Source organism: Diadema setosum, chromosome 19, assembly GCF_964275005.1.
Source record: "Diadema setosum chromosome 19, eeDiaSeto1, whole genome shotgun sequence".
Classification (NCBI taxonomy): domain Eukaryota; kingdom Metazoa; phylum Echinodermata; class Echinoidea; order Diadematoida; family Diadematidae; genus Diadema; species Diadema setosum.
This window is the reverse complement of record NC_092703.1, coordinates 16,518,325-16,532,182: the sequence shown is the minus strand read 5'-3', so window position 1 is coordinate 16,532,182 and position 13,858 is coordinate 16,518,325.

The window sequence follows — 13,858 nt, the reverse complement described above, 5'->3', positions numbered from 1 at the left end:
TTGGTACATGTGTTCCTTGCATCTATCGGGTCAACTCCAAACTGTCTCATGTTAAATGGGATTGGTATTGATGCCTGCGAACGATGCCAACTGATAAGCAAAGTGGGAAGGACAAGCATTTTTCATCTACTATAAACCCACGGAAATTCTTATGTGATCATGGAGATGTTACGGTCAACAAGGCCAGCAAAATAATAAGCGAATTATAGCTTGATATATAAAACTTTACTTGGGGGTGGGGCGAGAAGACTTTACTGTACCAGTCTTGGCTTGTTTGAATCAATTACAATAATACAATAATAACTGTTTCATGCAAAAATTACAGGATCCTAGCTGGTTCTCACATAAGATGAGGTACGCGTCGCAATCATCTCGAACCACAGGCAACATGTATCGGTCAGTGAAAAAACAGAAGAGCCTCGACCTACTGACATACAACGCAAGACGCACCTGTAAAGACGAATCTCAAACTGGTCAGGCGCCGCTCCGTGACTTACACCGACTGTAAAATCTGTAAAACATTGCACTCTACATTTTGAATCAAATATTAATTTTCTAGCGATTGGTCGAAAGAGCTTCACGTAAATATATTTGTATTTTCAACTATTTCAGAATGTTAGCCTGTTTGGCACTCCATGGTATACTACTTGGAAAATGAAGTCACTGTTTATGACGACATTTTCCAAATAGCAATGAATAGTGCACTATTATTTTGTGAAATGATATGTCACAATGCGATTGTGACATCACAGAGCAATTCTGACATCGCACGCTATATTGTACGGTCTCTCTGTGAAATGTACTATAAAAGCAATTATGACATCACAAAGCAATTCTGACATCGCGCGCTGCCTTGTACGATCACTGTCGGATCCCTGCACAGCATCGCTTCCACCACCGATTTCTTGCCTCATATTTCCCCCTCCTTTTATTTAGATTTTTTGATCCCAAATACAAAGCAATGTATTCTCTCTTTTTTTTTAGTTTCAGGTTAAAACTATAAGTGATTGTGTCTATGTAATGAATTCGGCGTTTGATGTTGACTCCAAACGTTAGTGCAGTCATAATGAAGAAAGATTTGGTTATTACGTATGTTTGTCATTTCGAACTATATTGACAAACAACGAGATAAATACAAAAGAAAATGTAAATGACAGCAAGGATTAATTGACACTTATTCAACCATCTATCTTGCATCAAATGTTAACAGACTAAACACACACACACACACACACACACACACACACACACATAAATGCTCTATTGCATGTCATCATATGTCGAGGAATGGGGACTCTGTCACAGAGCAGGTTGCATTTGTTGTTTTTAACCCACCCACCTGCCCTTTGTCAGATGTTACTGTCTTCATTCTAGCACCACAATGCATGTGGAAGGAAATAATACCTGGTGAAATAACACCATGCCTGCCGCAACGGACTCATCATTCTTTTTTTTTTTTTTTTTAAAGCAGTGCACACTTTTCCTGTTTAAGTCAAGCCCTCATGCAGCATTTTACACGATCTTACTTTTAAATTAGATTTTCATCACATGAACATAAACAGATACTTGCAAGATTGTAGGGACATGGTCTAAGCACCTTTTTTCCTTGAAAAAAGTCCATTTAGCCTAATAACAGCACTATTACTCATAGAGTGACTGAGGTCATACAGTACTTTAATTCACTTATCTGGTAAATGAGTTAGCGAATAAAGAAAGGCACTTTCTCAAGTTGGTTACTCCACCTCCCTTTACTTTGGAGAAGAAAGGGTAAATTAACCCAGGTTGGGTACCCGGCTGTCATAAATGGCACACAGTTTTCCCTATAAATGGCAAGCAGGGGTCCAGTTTAGTTTAAAACTGGGGAAAAAAAGCAGCACAAGAACATGAGGATCACACGTATTTAGAAATTGTTCACGATCCATGTTTATAGTCATCGACATTCCAGCACCCACTTCCCCTTCCTGCCCCCCCCCCTCTTTTTATCTATACCACAAAGTAGGTCTCGACACTACAGCAATGTTCATTGTCATTGGCACACATCCAGGGAGGAAAGGTTTCCACATTACTGGAGCGATGATGAGACAGATGCAATTTGTTTCAAGGTAGCCTACTTGGCTGGCAAAATGCGTTTTAGACGTATGTGAACATTCGCTGGTTGAAATCCAACTTGAATTACATAATCAGAGGAAGCATTCCGTCCCCATAGCAAGTGCTATGACCAGCAACGCACGTGTTTTATCACGAGCAATGTGCAAATTAACAACAGAAGTAATGGACCCTAATACGACTGACAATACGTCACCCTGCACCCAGGGCCATGAAGAGTTTTTACAGAGGCGTGGATGTTGGCTGACCTACAGAGATGATCTTATATACACAAACGCGGTCACACTAACGCCCACACCAGTTACAGTTCGTTATTGCGACGGTTCGTTAATCCGAGATAAGGTTCGTTATTCAGAAGGTTCGTAATGTCCTAAAATGAAATAAGGTTCATCATTTCGAAGGTATGTTAATCCTAAAATGAAAAGCCCTACGTTATTCCGAAGGTTCGTGATCCAAAGGTTTATTTTTTTCGAAGATTTGTAATTTCGTAGGTTCCGTTATTCCGAACGTTCGTAATCTAAAGATTCGTTATTCCCAAGGTTTGTTAATTTGAAAATGAACGAATGACTGCATGTTCCTTTAAAAGCTCTGCAAAAGTCTAGATTTCTAAAAATTCTCAATCAAAAACTGGTTGATTTTCATCTTTTGTAACTGATTACCCAAGCCCGCTTATTTTCACTGGTCGAGCCGATTAGCAAAATCAAATGACACTATACAAGTTCTAAAACACATGGACACAAAAAGTATAACACTTTGATTTTATCGCTTAGCCAAAGTAGATTGAATGCTTTCTTTGGATTTTTTTTTTTTTTTTTTACTGGAAATGCTCTGATTTCTTTAATGATATTGAGTATGCAACCCTTGATATTCAAGAGGGAAAGTGAAAGCTTTCAAATAATTGGAAATATTTATATTTACAGCATGGCTCTATAGGCTCAGTAATGTTGAGAAACTGGCGTGGCTCAGTTGACCTGGAACTACTAATCTCAATAAAGACACTGATTCGAGTCCCATGGTACTTTAGCCCCTAGGTAAGTCATTACAATGTCGTCACAGCCTGGTCCTAAGAGAAACTTAAGCCTTCTGCCCCTTTTTTTTAAACATTCATTGCTTGTATATACCAGCCTCGTCAAGCAACTCTAGCATCAGCTCTTTTCAATATTGCATCCAGAGGATCAGTGACATCAGCTAAAAATCCTCACATGACCGCGAAGAGGTTTCAGGATTGCTATAACAATAGGTTTATTAACTGATATTAGGAAAGCCAAAAGTCCTCTGTGGTTATCTAAAACTTCCGCTACTTCCGCAAACCCTTAACATGTTCACGCTTTAATTAGGAACTTCTCTTTTTTATGACAATAAGAACAACACCGGCCTGGACATAATATGAAGTTTCGTTTCCCAACATTATTAAACCATCCATCAAACCACTGACTTATCAATAAGTCTCTGGTGGTATTTTATGCATTGGTCAATTAAAATCCTATCATGGCATTAGTACTTGAAGCCTTGAACTTTAACTGATGCGTGTGGAATTTAATAAAGTCAGAGCGAGAATGGCGATTTTGTTAATTGCCAAACTGAAAATACACTAAGTGATGCAGGCACCCTTGTTTTATGTCGTGTATTATTGCATGGAATATTGGGAATATATTATACCGTCATTGTATGTTTTCTCGATCATTTCCTTGATGATTTTCTGGGATGTCCAGGCTAATAATTGACTTCTGATTATTTGATTTCTTCTTTGCTTTTGGGGTGTCACTCAACTAAAGGGATATGTCTTTTATATTGTTGTACGCAGTGTCTCTGCGTCTCTATATTTGGGGGACATAGACCAAACTTTACTCCAAGAAACTGATGTCTTTACAACAAACCACTGGTAACTGAAGTAGCAGGTATGATGTTGGTGGTGTTTTTTGTTTGTTTGTTTGTTTGTTTGTTTTTACATTAAGCAGCTCTGCTAAAATTCTGTCATAATCACATTTAACACAGAACCTGAAATGTCTTGTTTACCATTGGGGGTAGTGACTTTAAAAATGTTCGAGTTACCACCTTTTGATGCATATGTGTAGGCCAGTTGTATCACAAAACATCCTACCACATAAACATTTCGCAATAAAGCCTAAAATATAGGGAGATGTTCTATTTTCTTACTAAGCCTAACTGTTGTTTTAGACAGTTTAGTCTAGAAACAATTTTGTTCACATTTTGCATATTTAACAATACTTGACATTGACTGTAATGATTAAAATCTTTACATTGGTCGTTTCTATCCCTAACTCGCGTTTTAGAAGAATTTTGAAGCACTAGAGCTGGGTTTTTGTTTCATCTGCAAATGCTAAAGAATGCAATTAAGTTGGATTTTCTATTAATAATTCTCTTTAAGTGGACCAATTACATTGCAGTATACCTAGGCTGAAGTTATTGATGATGAGTCAACACAGACAATTAACGTTATTAGACTCTTATCATTATCACCTCCGAAGCACTAATTTTTTTTAATTATTATTTTTTTTACGGTGAAGGAAAGGGAAAAAAGGCATTTAGCGAGAGTAAAAAGTGACCATGGCCGATGTTCCCGCTATCAACGAGAGTTCAGTCAATTATTTTGATTATCAGCATTTTGAACTCCACGACAGGTATTCAGATACGACACTACTCGTCCATCCGGTATGCAGGGAGGGGAATCACCTCCCTGTTCTATGTAAGTGTGTGAAGGGCGTCCTTAGGTACTGTAGATGTGTCTGTTGGCACATGGATAATAGATGCCTTAAGCGTGGTAGTTAATGAGTACACTTCTTTGTTGTTGTTGTTGTTAATAATGTTGCCATTCACCAGAAAAAGAGCCCAGTCAGCAGCTGAATAAGTCAAGGAGACCGTTACCTTGCACATTAGGCCTACTCATTCCTTTTGAAATTCATACATTTTAAAAAAGCATATGAAGGGCCCACGGATCTCTCTTATTATCTCTGACCCTCTACAGTCTAAAGACTTCAAGACGTAGGGAATCAGCTCAAACTTTTAAGGTTTATGGCAAGTAGGTCCTACTTGTTTTATACACATATACATTCAGGTATGTCTCAGCTGTTGTCGTCAATACCATGTCACTGGGACATGTCGCCGTGCATGGGAAAGGGGCTGCACTTTATCGCAGTGGTCTGTCTTCGTCCTCCCCAGGTTCTCCCCTAAGACCTAGACCTTTTGTGTCATTGTTGTCTGCACAGTAGCTGCAAGGAAATCCCGCTCAATTAACACCACCGTGTCATCCACGTGTATTGTCATATCCAGAATCAACAGTGGCGAGGCAGCGAGGACAACAAGCGAAATACAGGAGCAGAGAGATAGAACAAAACAAAGCAAAAGAGATGGTATGGAAGAGCAGGTGTGTGGAAAGGTCATCATGGCGGTACTCAGGTGATTTTGCGTACAACTGGTCAAGTCAGCCGAGAGTTAACCCAACTGTTGTGAAGTGATTTACGGCAGTAAAAGCACTGTATACTGCAACCAAGTTTAATTTTGGTTTACCTTCACAATGCTCGAATGCTGATGATGGTTTCTAGCCGACTAAAGATGAGATGTTTGTTTGTTTGTTTGTTTGTTTTATGACAAGATGGCTGGATAGCCCATTATGCAGCTGCACTAGCTGATCTCCCGTGGGGTCTAGTTGGATGTGAGGCGGACTATATCTCACCGCGTTATGCACCCTTCTCTTTGCGATGATTGAATGTCAAGCGGATATTTTCCGTGCATGAGCCGTGACCCTCTCAAACACGGGACCTCCATTTTATGTTTTATCCGAGGTCCAAATTATGAAAATGTCTTTATGAATGCTACACATCCAGCAAAACTAGGAATCAAAATTTATAATGCGGCACGTAGTATGATGGATGATAACGCATCCTTTGTCCTGGCAAATTGACCTCAAAATGACTTTAAAATGTCATGTCATTCCACTGTATATTATCCTCTTCTATTCCAATCAAAGGATTTTCACATGATACGTCTGGGAACGCCCTAAACATTATTTAAACAAAATCAAAGGACACTGCCAGAACATTTTCATTTCCTCTTGCCGAACCGAGAGGACTACCACAGTGCGATCTTGAAAAGTGGCCACGTGGTTTTCTGATTCCAATTTTCACCTATTGGTGACATCTTCCGGAAACTGAGAGGGCTTGCCGACAAGTGATACTACCGCTGTCGTGTGAACTCTGCAACTATGTCAGGGATGAACAGGACATAATATTCATCGGGCGGGACCGTTGATGAAAGGTCATCCCAACTGTACAGATTGCAAACACTGTTGTCAATGTTCCGGAAATTCGAACCACCCTGTAAAGAGTCATTTGTATGTGGGTCACGCAATATCTTTTATCAGCTTGTACACTTGAAGGATTTCATCAGAATCCGACGAAAAGATGACCCTAACAACAAAGCGTATTGATGTTGAACAGTAAGATTTAATCATATCTTGTCTGTTTCGAATTCGTCTTGCAGCTTATAGTTCCTTTACTGCTTTGAGGATTCAGTACATCTCTTCGAGAAAGAAGAATTTACTTGGCGGTGATTTTATTCGAGAACAAAATGTGACGCGTAATATCATATTTTTGTTTTTTGTTGGATGTTTTTTAAGGGGATGCAGTGGGGATGGGATGGGGAATGGCTTCTTTTTTATTGTCTGGCAGTGTCTACGCTAAATCACTTTTACAGAATTCCATGCAAGAGGTTTAAGATAACGACGAAGTTTTATTGTTGTCTTTCTTTGTCTCCATCTTCTCTTCTAATTACATTTCACTTGATATGATGAAGATTAGTCAGTAACCAAAAATATTTTTCAGAAAAGATGGATTCTTGACCAATCCATTTGATCAAACGTTTCCACTGACATTGTTGAACAGAAAGAAAGAGAGAGAGAGAGAGAGAGAGAGAATAGTTTGGGAAGTGGCAGTTTTCCGCTGTGCCACACTGTAAACTGGTGGTACACTAATTGGTTTTGACACTCCGCCCTATTTAGCCAATCAATTCATTAAGTACATTCAAAACTAGAGCAGAAGTTCGCGTCTATTCCCTGTTCTCTCCCCCTCTCCTCCCTCTCTTTGTGTACCTCCCTTTGTTTGTCGCTCTCTTTCTCTCTCCTCTCTACCTTTGTAACCCTCATTTCACCCTGTCTTCTTCATGATTTCATGACCTCCTCATGAAATATATCAATGTATTATCTCTCAAACTGGCTATATTCACGTGTACTTTTGATTCAGCCATGTTTGTCAATTACCTTTATATGTATACCTTAAGATATTCATCCGCTGTGTACCCACTTTAGTGTCCTTAGGTTATACAACTGAGTGATATTTCATTTCAAAATGTCCCAGATATGTATTTCATCCGCTATGGTATATCTTGAAACCTTGTCGTAACCCTATTGATTTGTTGGTGGTTTTGTTGTTGTTGCTTTTTTTTTTTTATTGATTGATTGATTGATTTCATGTCGGAATTTCAATTTTCATACATAAATGTAATGCAAAGTCAATTGAAAAACTAACGGAGAACAATATTATTAGAACCGAACAGTTGAAAGAAATAAATGATTAAATCAAACATCCGGCAGTATTCCATTAAAATGCAAAATAAAAACGAGCTGGAGTTATGTTATGAACATTAATTTTGCAAACATAGAACCCCATGCAGCTTACCTGCCGTTGAAAATACAAATCGGTTCCTAAAATGACTGAGGCACCCAACATTTTCGTTGTAGTTTGTACCTGGTCGATGGATTTGAGAGACTTCGGCTAACACCCTAGATCAATTTGCCCTTGTGTTGGACGTAGAAAGCTAAATAAAACATTGTTCTTGATCATCTTGTCATTGAGTACTGGAATATTATCAGCACAAATATGAAACGAGACGGCACCTTAACGTGATTTTATGACAGCTATCCCTCCGATTAGCATTGGATTTGTGATCACAATGCAAAGAGAAAACGGAACCGTCACCATAGATAATCATTCTTATCTCCTGATTTTTCGTATTCTTCAATAGACGCCAAGAGACATTGTTAGAGGGATGAGACTACACGATCAGGACGGCTTAATGATCGCTGTAAGATTTTATTTTAGTTCCTCACGCTGATATTTCATACTGAGAAACAACAGGAAATCCTACGATTTCTAAGGTTAAGGTCACACACTGACTCTAACAATGTTTGAAGCATTGTGATTGAGTCATTCGATGCAGATTACAGTTAGATTCATTACAGTTGAGATGAGTTTGTTTCCATCCGGCTGTATAGCCTCTCGCATGTAACACAAATGAAAATTTTGCCTTGTTCGTTTTCATCATTGGTCACATAATTAAGACCAGCAGAGTCCTTGAATATTCGAATAATCGAACCTGATTTTTTTTCCCTGTAATCTTCGACGAGATAAATCACTGAATGTAGAGGGGAGGAATAAGATCATGTCAATGACGATCTTCTTCTTGCGTATGAGGCAGCGGCAGCTGAACGTCCCTCAGATGTTCTAGCCAAGTTACAGTCTCAAGAGTAGGGTGTGTGATGTCCACGTTGTCAGGTGGTCGGAGATCAGGGCAGTCACTCAAGATGTGTTGACGATGATAATAATAATTGTTTGGTGTAATTTTACCGAAGGATACATGTTATGAGCATTCTTCTCGTAGAAATGTTGCACGTAACTCTCCAGTTGAAGTAAAGACTAGAGACCAAACTTGTCCCACTACAGACTAGACAGTTGGTAGTAGTGAGCCCCCAATCCTAGCCATCACTCAAGGGCACCTCCCAGGTGAGATCCCACGAGCCTCTGGTACACACGTTGTCGGAAATCCGCCAATTCACACTCACTTCTCTTCACCGCGGTTTGCTCCGTCGATTATGGATCAAATAAATGTGATTCATCTCCTTCCCCACTCTTTCCTCCTCTTCACAATTCTCTCTCTATAATCTTTCCTTCTCTCTCTATAATCTTTCCTTCTCTCTCTCTTTCTCTCTCTCTCTGTCACACACACACACACACACACACACACACACGCACACGTATACACACACACAAACAGATACATACATCCTGCCATTTACGTGATTAATAATGGGAGAAAATGATTTATGTCGTTGCTCCCTCCTCTCTCTCTCTTTCTCCGTCCCTTTTTGTTTTTGTTTTTTCATTTGTTTTCTTTGTCCTCTTCCTGCCGCTGTTCTTTACTCTCTTTCCTACGATTTATTAATTTCACCGTCATATTTCTATCTTCTATGGTACTTTGATGTATGTCTTTTTAACGTCATTATGCAAATGTATTTTGTCCCGCTCTGAACTTAGTAACTTTTTGACTAATCATTCCATGAGATGGTCGCCAAGGAGTAATGTCAAAGACGTAATGTGCTTCATTCTTCTCAAGTTGCATCGCTGTGTATTAACTTGGACCTCCATATGATATTCATTTTGCTGATGGGCGACATTGTCAACAAACACAAGGCCGGAAGTCACGGTGTCTGTCACAGCTGTGATGGCATGTACGCTAATTTCCTCTTTGCGTCGCTGAGGGCATAAATCATCAGTTAAACACAGTGAAAAAAAAAATTAAAAAAGTATTTATAAGTAAATGTCACAAGATCGTTCTTGGATAACATCACGCATCTTAAATCCTACCGGCAGCAACGGAAACTTCTTGTCTCTGTGATGTCAAGATTACAACAGGAGACATATGCCATCTTTAGATCTGTGGTGTGTGGTGGTTAGGCGAAGAGACAACAGAAGAAACAATGCAGGGATAGACAACAGCTCTTGAGGCATCTCGTTCACGACAGACAATTCGTACAGACGAGAAAGAGATACGTTTTGACGTGGGAAGGCAAAAAGGGAAACAATAATTCACCTGCTTCAAAACATGCTCATGTTCAAAATTTCTCAATCCAATCAGAACTCTGAGCATGGAACAGTACGAACATTACATGAATGAACTTCAGATGAGTTTGCAGTTCGTACGATGAATGAGTTGGACCGTCTTACTATCATCAACCTGCGTGCTGAACGAGGCGTTCAGGGCGAATTTTGGTAGAATCTTGCATTTTTACTGCTCTTCTGGTGCCAAATGATATATAGCTGATACGTATAATATATACATTATACACATAAACACACGCAGTTATCTTGAAATGGCTGTGTGCACTTGCGTACGGCATACATTTGGTATGTCGATTCATTTGAAAACAAGACAATACAATTTCCTGCAAACGATGCTTAGATATTGCCCAAGATATTTGTAAATACACATTATTGCAATATTACACTTCATTGCGATAGAAATTAAGGAATAATTTTTAGCTGCATCGTTCCAGGTGAACGGAGATGCTGAAACCATGGAGCTACTAACCGTAGCTCCATGCTGAAACTAAACTCCACGAGGTCGACTGCACTTCCTTCGATCGTCACTTATGCCAGACGGACCGTAGAGACAGGTGAACACCTCTCACCTCTGGGACCAACTTGCCGTCTCACATGGTTCTACCTCGAAGAAAGTAATCTTCATTTCTACCGACGGACACTTATTCCGTGGGGAGGAATTCAGTGTAAACTTTACATGTGGGCATATAGCGCGAAGATGAAATGAAAAAAAAAAAGGCTTTCATATCGATCGCTTCATGAACGAGAGGGGGAAAATGTCCACTTCATATTACTTTGTCCCAAATTTCGTTATCCTTATTGCTAGTTTTCTGGAATATATAATCAGGGCATGTTTATCACACTCGTCACTTATCACACTGATCACGCTTGTCATTACGTTTAAAAGGTTTTTCAGGCAGCTGCAAACAATAACTTGAATCAACTATTTCGTTATTACTATACTGTTGCCATTGTAAACTGAGTGACTACTTCTACGATGTTTCCGCAGTTCATCAATGGAGTAGGCCTATACCATTGACAAGAACTGTCCTTTTGGTGGAAAAGGCACATCCAACCGTAAAGACATCGCTTTCCGCACAGTCATAGGTCATGTAAGTAATGTAACTTATGTGGTACAGTACCAATCATGCCAATGACATGTATTGCTGTTACGAACAGATTCTAGATTTCAACTGATGCCGAACTTTGGCAGTTGAATTAATAAATCTTGAAAAAAAGATAAAGTCCTAACTTTATTCTGCTATTGTCATAAGTTGTACTTGTTGCAAAAGTACATTGTACCTTTGATGAGTAATGCTTGAGAATATTACACCCAGGTCCAAGTCTGAGTAAGTATTGAATCCTCTGTGTGGAACAGGTGTCTGGCCTTCCAGGAAGAAAGACGGTCATTTATTTCTGTTGAGGATTTATGGAGGAAGTCAGCACGGCAAATTAACCCTCTTTTGCAATTTCTGCATCTATCGAAATCACCTAGTATGATACTGAGTTTGTTTTGATGGTACCACCAACTGATCGTTGTGATTCTGAATGATGGTTGTTAAATTTCGTAGTAGCTTCCGGAACTTCTCATAGTAGCCAACATGAAAAGAAAAGTTTAGTCCAAAAGGGCGATGTAGATATACAAGCAAATAAAGAAATTGTGCACCGGTATGATAATAAAAAGTGGATGTCTTTAGGCTTTTTCAGATGTCGTTCCAGCGATAGTCACATTATCTTCCTTCAGAAACCATAAGTATCGCATCATAATCCTCTCCTTCCATAATAGGTAAACCTATGAAAATTTCCTCGAACAAAGTGTATCCGATGGCCTTGAATTGCATTGCATGTACTATGAGAGTAATATCGACACAAGTAACGGAAGTCTTATACATTTAATATGGATAACAAAATGAATCGAATTATATAAATTGTGACTTTCATCGCTATCATGGCTATGATACTCTTGGGTAACTTGAGGTAAAATTCAACCTTTAGCAATTACGACGCAAATTGTGAATGTCAGACAGACTTGCGCTCGAAAATAGGAACGATTCAGAAAGGGGGCTGCTTCGATTATCAACAAATACAAAAGGGTGACGAATGGCCTTGGGTTGTCTCTCCTACTGTGCCTTTCCCTTAAGTCGCAGAAATGGGAACATTATGTGAATGTGAGGGCATTTCCTCGACCGAAATCATACGATGTGTCACAAGCCTCACCAAACCTCCTCTAACACACACACACACACACACACACACCAACACAAACAAACATGTTCCCGCCAACCGATAGTCAGTCTTACGCTTTGTGGAGTAGGCAACTTGAAACTGTCCAATATAAGTAGATATTTGACTCTATTGTTAACAAAATAAATGCAAACAATATAACAATAAACTAAATTCTGTTATTCGTGCGAAAACTCAGTTGTTGAAAAGCCCGGGATCAATAGCTCATAAAGATGCAGCAAAACGTGCATGTCGTACGGACACCTGTACAGGGAAAAAATCTACGGCATCAAGCACGAACAATATCCATATCGATACCCCGGGACGTCACAGTCCCTTGTCCTGTTCAAGTGTGTCGTGGTGATTATCAAAGAGGACACAGTTTCACCAGTCTGGATTAGATATGAATTTGAACCCACAGCCAAAAAGCACCGTTTGGCGCGACTCCGTTACAGAAGTGTCTGACATCTTAGGCTAATCAAGCCATTTCCATCCACGAAAACCGCGAGATAAAGAGGGTCATCGTTGTGGCCGAGATCCCGGATGCAAGAATGAAAAGTATGACAATAAGCCATATCGAAGTCACATTCTGCGCATGAGCAGATAAAGAGCTAATGAGAGAGAGAGAGAAAAAAAAAACAAACAAACAAACAAACACACACACGCAACATAATGGCCCGAATTCACGAAGGTGGTACAATAGGCCAGTTCGTAAATCCACTTTGCGCATGAGCAGAAAATGGTTATTTGTACCAACAGGCATTTTGATTTGTAAATTCACTGAGATAAGCACCTGTGATGCGATGATTATTCATGTGACCCTTATCTAAATGGTGCTTGCCAGCACATTCACCTGACAACAAGAATAGTATTTCGCCAAAAAGAAGGAAATATGCTGTTATTGCATTCAATACAAAACAATGAAATGGATGCCTGCTAAATTGTCAACTGATGGAGTATTCTGATCACCTGATCTAAACGCAAGTTCATTCTTTGTTTGAACACGAATTTCATAAATTGTTACGTCGGGCACGCTTATGAATTATGCCGCTGTGAAAACGAGTGAAGTGCCTAACCAACTGAGAAAAAAGAAAGGTAAAGCTACGGTCACAAAGGTTCGTACGAACGATCGTACGAATGTCACTGTTCGTACGAATTCTGGAGTTCGTAGAGATTCGTAGATGGGTCACAGATTCTTATACGGCCTTCTTACGAATTTCGTACGAACGCTGTTTAATTCGCAAGAACAACTTAAGACCTTTTAGAGAAACGAAATGATTTATGGCCCTAGAATTCGTACGTTTTTCGTAAGAATGCCTCGAGTTATTCTTTCGTCAGACTTACGGTCATCTTGCGATTTCTTTTTGTCGTAAGATGGTCGTACGTGCAACTCACGGCACTCTCAAGTCATTCATAAGAAGATTTATGATTTTTTAAAGAATATTTGTCGGGTTGTTAAAAAGACGCTGCAGTGTCCTGTCGAAAATTCTGTAACAGTTGAAAGTTTTATACTTCAAGATGGCAGTAGTGCCAAGGAGTAGAAGAGGAGGAGATTGTTGCTCCAACTCTCCTCCTCTCGCTCCTTCCTCCTCATCTCCCTCTTTTCCATTTGATTGTGTACCTACGCCTTACGAGTC